We start from the raw sequence: 8,037 nt of genomic DNA, 5'->3' as shown, positions 1-8,037 counted from the left end.
CAAGGAAGTGAGACAGCGTCACTGCTTTTATTGGAGTCTCTCATCTGCCCACACACAGACATGCCGTGTCATGTAAGATCATCCTGTTCGCTGTTCTCCATGATCAGGTTTGCAGATTTGCCCGTCATTCTTCTGGCACTCCTTCATGTAGTTGTGACAGCTTGTGAGGATACTCGCTCGGCTACTTTAGAGAGCTACATTGCGAGGTTGTCACAAAAACGATGCATGTAGCAAAGCTGAAAAAAAAATGCAGCAAGGGTGTAATTTCAACCACAGGAACTTCACTCTGCCAACTTTTGAGCAAGGCGAGCGGAAAGAAAACGCTGCTATAATGTTCGCTCCTATTAAACTACACGCCCTGCTGTTTCGTTGTTGCATAATAAATTTAACGATGGAGCATCAGTTTGTTGTTACACAAACCTTTGATCAGAAAAGACTAATAGAAAAACCCTAGGATAAGCAAATGTCATTTTTAACAATGTACAACATTATTTACAAGGCAGTTTTTATTCAACAAATAAAGGTAAAATAAAAAAGATGTGAAAAAAGATTAAAGATTAATCATATTTTACTCATAAGTTTTTCCGCAACAAATGTTATGCATGGTGGAAGGTGCATGATGCTCTGATCATCTGAAAAACGCCTCATCAGACACGGGATCGTTCTTCTGCAATGACCTTCTCAGCCCCCAGATCTGAATCCCAGAGAGAAAAGAAACCCTGTGAAGTTATTACTTAACTTCTAACGATGTCTTTATTTCATGTGTCGCTTCTGACGGAATATCGGGAATTATCATACTAACTTTACTTAAAATCAAAAAGTGATTATGCCATAATTACGATATGCAATTAGAAGTTTTGATAGTTAATTGAAAAAGCTAAAAACTTGAACATCAAACCAGTTTCCTTGGTAACAGCCTGGTTCAGGGAGCAGACTGGGCAGAGAGAGGAGGGAAAGAAAAGCTTATGACTATTTGGACAACAACTTTGACAAACAGAAATTAGAAATGACAATAGCAATAGTCATTATCATTAAAATAAGTTATTATTTAAGAGAATATTCTCTTAAAGTTGATAAATTAAGAATTTATTTTGAAAAGAGGTAAATCTTGCCACGTTGATCTTCTTACCTAACAGGGTTGAACAACTGTGGCTCTGCGCTCAGGTAAGAACCAGCACTTGCTTGGATTCGCTGCATTAAAAATATAAGACCAACCATGAGAGCTTCTTTCATTGTTGGAATTTTTAAAATAGCTGAAATGTTTTTCCTGTGATGAACTCAGTCCTCCCCTTCATGGAGGATATCGGTGCACAAGTTTACGAGGAGCCGTCCTGACGTTTCCTGCAGCTTTTAATCGGAGCTGGATTGTGTTTTGTTTTTCTCTTTTCCCAAAAGGTTTTCCAGTCTGGCAGCACAGTTCTGCTTTTTTCTACTTCACAGTAGAGCATTTGTGCTGGTTTTAGGTGGGGATTTTATACTAGAAGTCATTATAATGCAAAAAATATTTCCAGTAGTATCATGTGAAATTTATTTGAAATCTTATAGTTTCTCGATGCTGTTGTGACATGTTTTGTCAGTTCTGTGTGAAAAACCCTGACACTCCTTTTCTTGGACTGACTTTCGACTTGGAATTTTCTATTTGATCATATTCTATTAGTCTATTACTTTCCAAAATAACTAAGGTTATTTCCTTATCTCATGTATTTAAATTTACTACCAGAAACACATTGCTAAGTCACAGCTCTGCTACTCCGTATTGAACCTTGCGGTCAGAAAACATCTTCTATAAAAAAAAATAAAAATATATATATATCCTTTCTCTTCTTTATCTTTCAACAACTTTAACTTCAAATTTTGCAAATTATAATCACAAATTAACTACAGTCCACCATCTTGCCTTTGACTTTTAACAGTTTTGCTTTTCACTTTCTCATAGCTGGAGACTAATTATTATTAAATCGGGCATTACTAAGAGCATAAAAGGAAATATTTTAATATAAATTAACCAGATGAAAGAGAATCTTTTAAAGAAAAACAAAACAAAACAGAAAACATAAAAAAAAGGTTCATTAATGTCTGTCTCACATAATTGCAGCTGGTGTGTTCATAATGCGGCTCATTTAAAGCTTATATATGAAAAACCAATGGCAGCTGATCAAGAAGGAAGTCATTCAGTCTTGTTTTTTAGTGATGCGGACCTGATGTTTGAAGTTTGATTTTATCAGACCATAACACATTATGCCACATGGTTTATTGGGCATTTTTACCAGGTCAGGCGCTTTGATTTGCAATAGAAGACGCTCCTAGTCTAGGTACATAGAAAAAACATCTGAGGTAATCTCCACACGTAAAACATAACTGGTGTCTGACAGGAAGTCATGCAGATTCCTGAACTATTTTCGTGGTATCTTTTAATCATCTTTTTGGAAAACTGCAGTTTTAGTATCGGCGCTGCTGACGGATGTTTTCTCCAGTTATCAGCGACCATCTTCAGTTCCCATGTCGTACATGCAGTCATATTCCAATTTTTTTAAAAACATTTTCCCACTTACTAAGAATGGAGAGGTCTGAAATTTCCTTTGTACATCTCAACATCTCGGATAGCCACAATCTAAAAAAAAAGCCTCTGCCTGGTTCTTAAATATTTAATTTACATTTTATTTCATGAAATGAGTATCTCACTCACCAGCCAGCAGGTCCTCTGCCTGTCACAGACCTGTTCATCTGTAGCCCTCCTATCTTCCACTCACTACCTGTGTTGTTGTTACACCTGTTTAAACTCTACTTGTATAAAAGACAACGGTCCACACTAGGTCAGACTGTAACCTCGCCACCAAAGACCCGTCTAAACACACCAGAGATGAAGTTGACTTGCACAAAGCTGATACGGGCTAAAGGACAAACAGCTTGGAGATAATTATTAGAAACTCTTTTTTTTCTAATATTTGGTAAAATTATAATTACATTAAAGAAGCTGTGAATTTCCCTGAGACTGTGGCTGAGCTCATGGAGCATCAGTGATCATAAGAGAGTTGAAGAATCAGCCCAGAGCTGTATGGGAGGACCTGACCAACGACCTGAAGAGAGCTGGGACTGCAGGCTCAAAGATTACCATAGTAATGACCTTACGCTGTCATGAATTAAAATCCTGCAGCACACGCAGTGTGTGAGCCTTCATTTGGTCATGTGGTATGGACGTCTGGCCGATACCTTTCTACAATTTGTTCTAGCATTAGCTAAAGGAAGAAAAAGTGGGCAGATAAAAGAAAAAAAATCCTTCTAGGATGGCTCTTCATCGGTGTGCAGAAACAGGTACGGGAGGGGTAGACCTGCACTATTCTGTTCTAGCAACTAGAAAAAGGACATATGTTTTCTAGTATGTATTTAAAAGGATGTTAAAACCAGAAAAACTGTATGACAACAACTTGATCTTTTGGAAATTAACAGCTTGGTGACCAGCATTGTAGCATAAGAGAGCCATGCAGGGAGGCAAAGATTTCTGCTTTTGTGTCTGTAATGAGATGATCCCAGACTGAATGAATGAAATTCTTCTGTAAAGAAAAATAAACAATTTTCTGAAAATATGGTAACCTTAATTGAAATAATATTTTGTTTCCAGTGTAGGCTGGAAAGCTTGACTGGAAAAGGTAGATTGGTTGCTACTTCCCTGAAATAAACTGCAAGTAAAAGATTACTGAAGGACGGAGATGTTTATAAGCTGCTTTTGTATTTTGAGCAAATCAGTTGCCAGATATTTTTAGTGAGGTATCATAAATAATGTTGGTTTGAATAAATTAGACAGAAAATGTCTCCTTTGATGTGATATCTTTTTTTTTTTTTTTAATTTATGAGCCTCCCAAATTAAAATAAATACACATCCAGTCACGCGCTGTCCTTGCCCGGGTATCAGGAAACGCACGCAGCTGTCCCAACACTTTCACCGGCGTTGCAATTCCTCAGACTGAGACATGCCGGACATACCTACCTCTGCAGAATAAAACCCACAGAGGGGAGGCGGCATGAAACCACAAGGACAGGTGCTGCCGCCGCCGCCGCCATGACATCACCGCCGCTCAGAAAGCCTCTCGCATTTCCACCGCCGTGAAGCGATGACAAATGAGACTCAGTGATAATGGAGGTCCAATAATAGCATCTGTGATGAACAATGCTCTAGCAAACCTGTGCTTGACAGACTAGAGATAAACTATTGAAAGATTTAAGCTTCTTAAACGCTCTTCATGGGAAAGGAAGTGAGGTCGACGGGAAGCTGCATTCCGATTCGGAGTCCCTGTACCGTCTCGCGGGTTTTACGGGCCCTCTTTCGCATTCGCTCACTCTCAGCTTGCATGAGCAGATGTAAATTACAGTTTAATTTGTCATAATCGCGAGAGAGTTGGCAGCTCTCTGTTTGCTTTCGGATCAACTTGTGCAATTTGCGCTCGTATGCGATCAACAGCGGAGCATGAAAGCTGTGCACTGTGTTGCCACTCACCTGTTACTAATTGCCACTGGCAGCGAGGAGAGGAGCGGAAACTGAAAATGTTTATCTTGCTGTTGATCTTTAAACTTACCTACCGCAGCTCTAACGTCTGAGGCACCTTTTTTGGAGGGGGTGTGGGGGGGTCACGCTCAGTCCGACTGAGATAAGTCATTTTAGGTTTTGACAGATCCACCTGGGGAGTGAAAGGGTTCACAGATTGTCAGCGAATTTGGACTCCGCTGCGCTGACATTGGAAGTTTGTTTATTGTCCGCTGCCAGCAGGGCAGGACCGGGCAAACCGGTGGATCTGAATATGGGTTTTGTACGGTGGTGGGGGGACAAAGAGCTCAATGTATCAGCAAATTAAAGCTTCTACTTAAGCTAAAAAAAAATAAAGTGACACTTTTTAGTTTTCCTTTCAGGACGATTGGAGGAAAAGTGTTCTAGAAAAGGGGAGTTTGGGAGAACAGGAGGAGCATATTGGTAGCTGACCTGTGAGCTAAAACTAAGAGCTGATGCTTCATCCCAACAGCTACCATGCTTTGGAGACCTACAGAGACTCTGGATTTCTGAAGTGAGGCTCCAACATCTTAGAAATGTTCATTTGTCTTCCCCAGAGGCTGAAGCTAACAGGTAGCCTGAGATGAGTTGGGACCGAAACAGATTTCCAAGGTGTTGAAACGGCTTCAGTCTCAAATACGTTATGCAAACAACATCCATTCATCGTCTTTGCACTGTGGAATTATTACGGTGATTGTTTTACTCAGGAAGTGGAGTTTGGAGGCAGTGCGCTGCCAGCGATCTCCCTGGGTGAAACATGTAATGCAAGCATGTAAGGTCGGAATCTTAGCTCCCAGAATGCACTGCTGTCTGTTCAGCTAGAAGGCCAGTGCAACATAAATTTCATCAGATCATCCATCCATCCATCCTCTTACACCTATCTTCAGCTAACGTTCCGGGCGAGAGGCGGGGTAAACCCTGGACAGGTCACCAGTCTGTTGATTGTTATTTGTATATCAGGTAAAATCATTTTGTCTAATCTGTTTAATTCTCCTGTTTTGTCCTTATATTAAATGTCAAACTCATGGACAAACATCTGTGAAGTGCACACATTGGAAAATGTATCTTCACATGATGTTTTTATTTTTAACTAAATATGAATAATTTCTTCAAATGTCCTCAGGCTTTCCCATGGACTTCTCTGTCTTTTAATTCCCACTCTCCATCCTATCTGATATCAGCGAGGGGCTCAGTGGGGTCATGTGGAACTGAGTCAACAGGTGGCTTTCAATGGAGGCTCTCAGGCGCCCGGGGGCCCCTTTTTCAGAGACTGAAGGATGTCCCTCCCACCCCCCGGTTTTCCGACACCCCCACCACAACCCCCAGGAACTCCCGATCTAAGACGTGTCTACCCAGCGAGCTTCCTCAAACCTCCACAGTGGCCTTTGGGTTTGAAGTCACTCGATATGAAGGAAGGAGGGAAGGAAGGAAGGAGGAAGGAACCGAGCGCCTTTAGGAGCAGGCCATTCTACTTCAGTGAGCAAATGGGAACATCTGCCACTCCGGTTTTGACCCAATAAAAACCAGAAACAAAAGTAAACAAGAAAAAAACACTAGAGGCGTCATCTCAGACTATGTTTCAGCTCCAGGCATCGGGATACTGGGATACTGTTGTGATAAGGAGTTGAATGAGAGGCACCTTGTGACGGCTCTGCCTTTCCCCCCTGCAGGCTACACTGAGATTTTCCAAGGACAGTCGGATCTAGTGAGAGGGAGAGGAGAGGTTGGAGGGGCAGGAAGGAAGAGGAGGATGAGGAGATTTCACAAAATGTTTTTTTTTTTTGTCAGGGTCATGACTTTGCTTGATGATTAGGTCGGCTTCTGGATCAAGGAGATGTTACTGTGATAAAGGAAGTTCTTAATTTATGGTGCAAGCAATCATGTGATAAAGCATGAGTTATGAGTTTAATCTGATTAAAACCAAGAGAGGCCCTTACTCAACCAGCAAAAAAGTTATTATTTCTCCCGGACAAAACATCTGAACATAATATAATGACTATTTAGCTTCTGCTGAATGATTCAGCTAGAGATTTTCAGTTCTGTAGTTTAGTAACAAGAGGCTATTGTGATGAGATTGACAGTCGAGTGAACGGAAGATCCAAACGTTGGCTCAGATCCAGAGGCGGAAAGGCTTTGGCAGAGAGAAATAAAAAGTCAGTGTGAACTAAACCCAAAGATGGCGTGATCAAACAAAGGCGCGTAAACACACTGCGACCCCGTATCTCTCTGAGAAGCCAGAGGGCTAATAGAATACTCTGAGGAGTAAATCATGCGCGCAAGACAAGTGTGATCACTCGCAAATAAGGACCAGATGTGAGGGAGGTTGAAGACAAGACAAACTGAGACAATCAGGGAGCAAGCTGAGTAAAGAAACAAGAGATCCAGATGATCCAGCTGAAATGCTGAAGACTATCAAAGCATAAATAAAATATGAATGCAAAAAAAAAAAAGATGTAGCAGATAGACTGAGAAATCCAAAACTATCACTGTGACTCTTGAAAAAGTAACTTTAGACTTGTGAGAGAGCAGGCTTTTTGTCGGTGTGGCTGGTCAACGTACTTTTTATACTCAGCCAGGAAGGTTTTGAATAACAGGTAAAAGGTTTGACTGAAAAATATTGTGTTTCAACCAGAAGGTCTAGAGTCACAGGTGGTTGTATGTATTGTATTTTATTACTAAAATGAATAAGTTCCTGCCTGTTTCCTTTGGTCATAATTAGTGTTGAAGTGTCTGACTAACACAAACTGCAAAAAGAAGATCTTCAGCCATGTCTGCACCTTGAGCATAAAATTGTGATTGATAGTTTTGAAAGTATATTATAATAGATTATGGAATAATACAGCATCTCTTACAATGTCTATGAATAAAAAAATTATAAAATCTGCAGATTTTATACAACTTTGATTATAGCATTTTCAGATAGCAAATTCAGAGTTTAATTTCAACAATCTCTTAAAGTGTACTACTGAAAACATCTTAAGTAATATTTGCAAAAATAAATGGATGCTTGTCCAAATAGGACACAGAAAAAACACAGACTGTACTGTTACTTTTAGTAGGCTAGATAATTATATTATTTTACATAAAAGGCTCTGCAAAAACATTCAGGGAGCCTCATCTCTTCCAAAAACCTACTGGCACAGTCCTGACCAACGCTAGGAACATTGGATCACACCAGCCCTTAAATCACTGCTCTGGCTTCCTGTTTGCACAATGAATTGACAGAAAAGAGAATTTGAAAACTTGTTGATATTACGCAAGGCAACACATTTTCTTGGGCCTGAATACATTTCTGAGTTGCTGGTGTGATGAAGCCAGTAGCTCCTTTAACGTAGTAAACAAGAGAGAGTTTTACTTAATTCCAATGCTTTTCAGTCCTGAGATGTGCAGAAACTGTTGACTTCTTCAGATCAAGACTCTTTTATTTAGTAAGGTATGTTGAGTTACGTTGTGTATGATTAATGGTGGTATAATAACAAACTTGCATGAATTTGGAT

At 40.1% G+C, this 8,037-nt stretch overlaps 1 long non-coding RNA gene across 1 annotated transcript; it reads left to right on the top strand.

Annotated features, from left to right (window-relative positions):
• Window positions 1-1,099: 1,099 nt before the first annotated feature.
• Window positions 1,100-6,990, top strand: LOC145552184 (uncharacterized). The gene is made up of 2 exons (XR_014088139.1): window positions 1,100-5,500; window positions 5,664-6,990. It is a non-coding gene; the product is annotated as an uncharacterized LOC145552184 (long non-coding RNA).
• Window positions 6,991-8,037: the final 1,047 nt, after the last annotated feature.

The sequence above is a fragment of the Poecilia reticulata genome, chromosome 7 (genome assembly GCF_904066995.2).
Source record: "Poecilia reticulata chromosome 7, P_reticulata-male-v2, whole genome shotgun sequence".
Lineage (NCBI taxonomy): Eukaryota > Metazoa > Chordata > Actinopteri > Cyprinodontiformes > Poeciliidae > Poecilia > Poecilia reticulata.
This window is presented reverse-complemented; position numbering and strand designations above follow the sequence as displayed.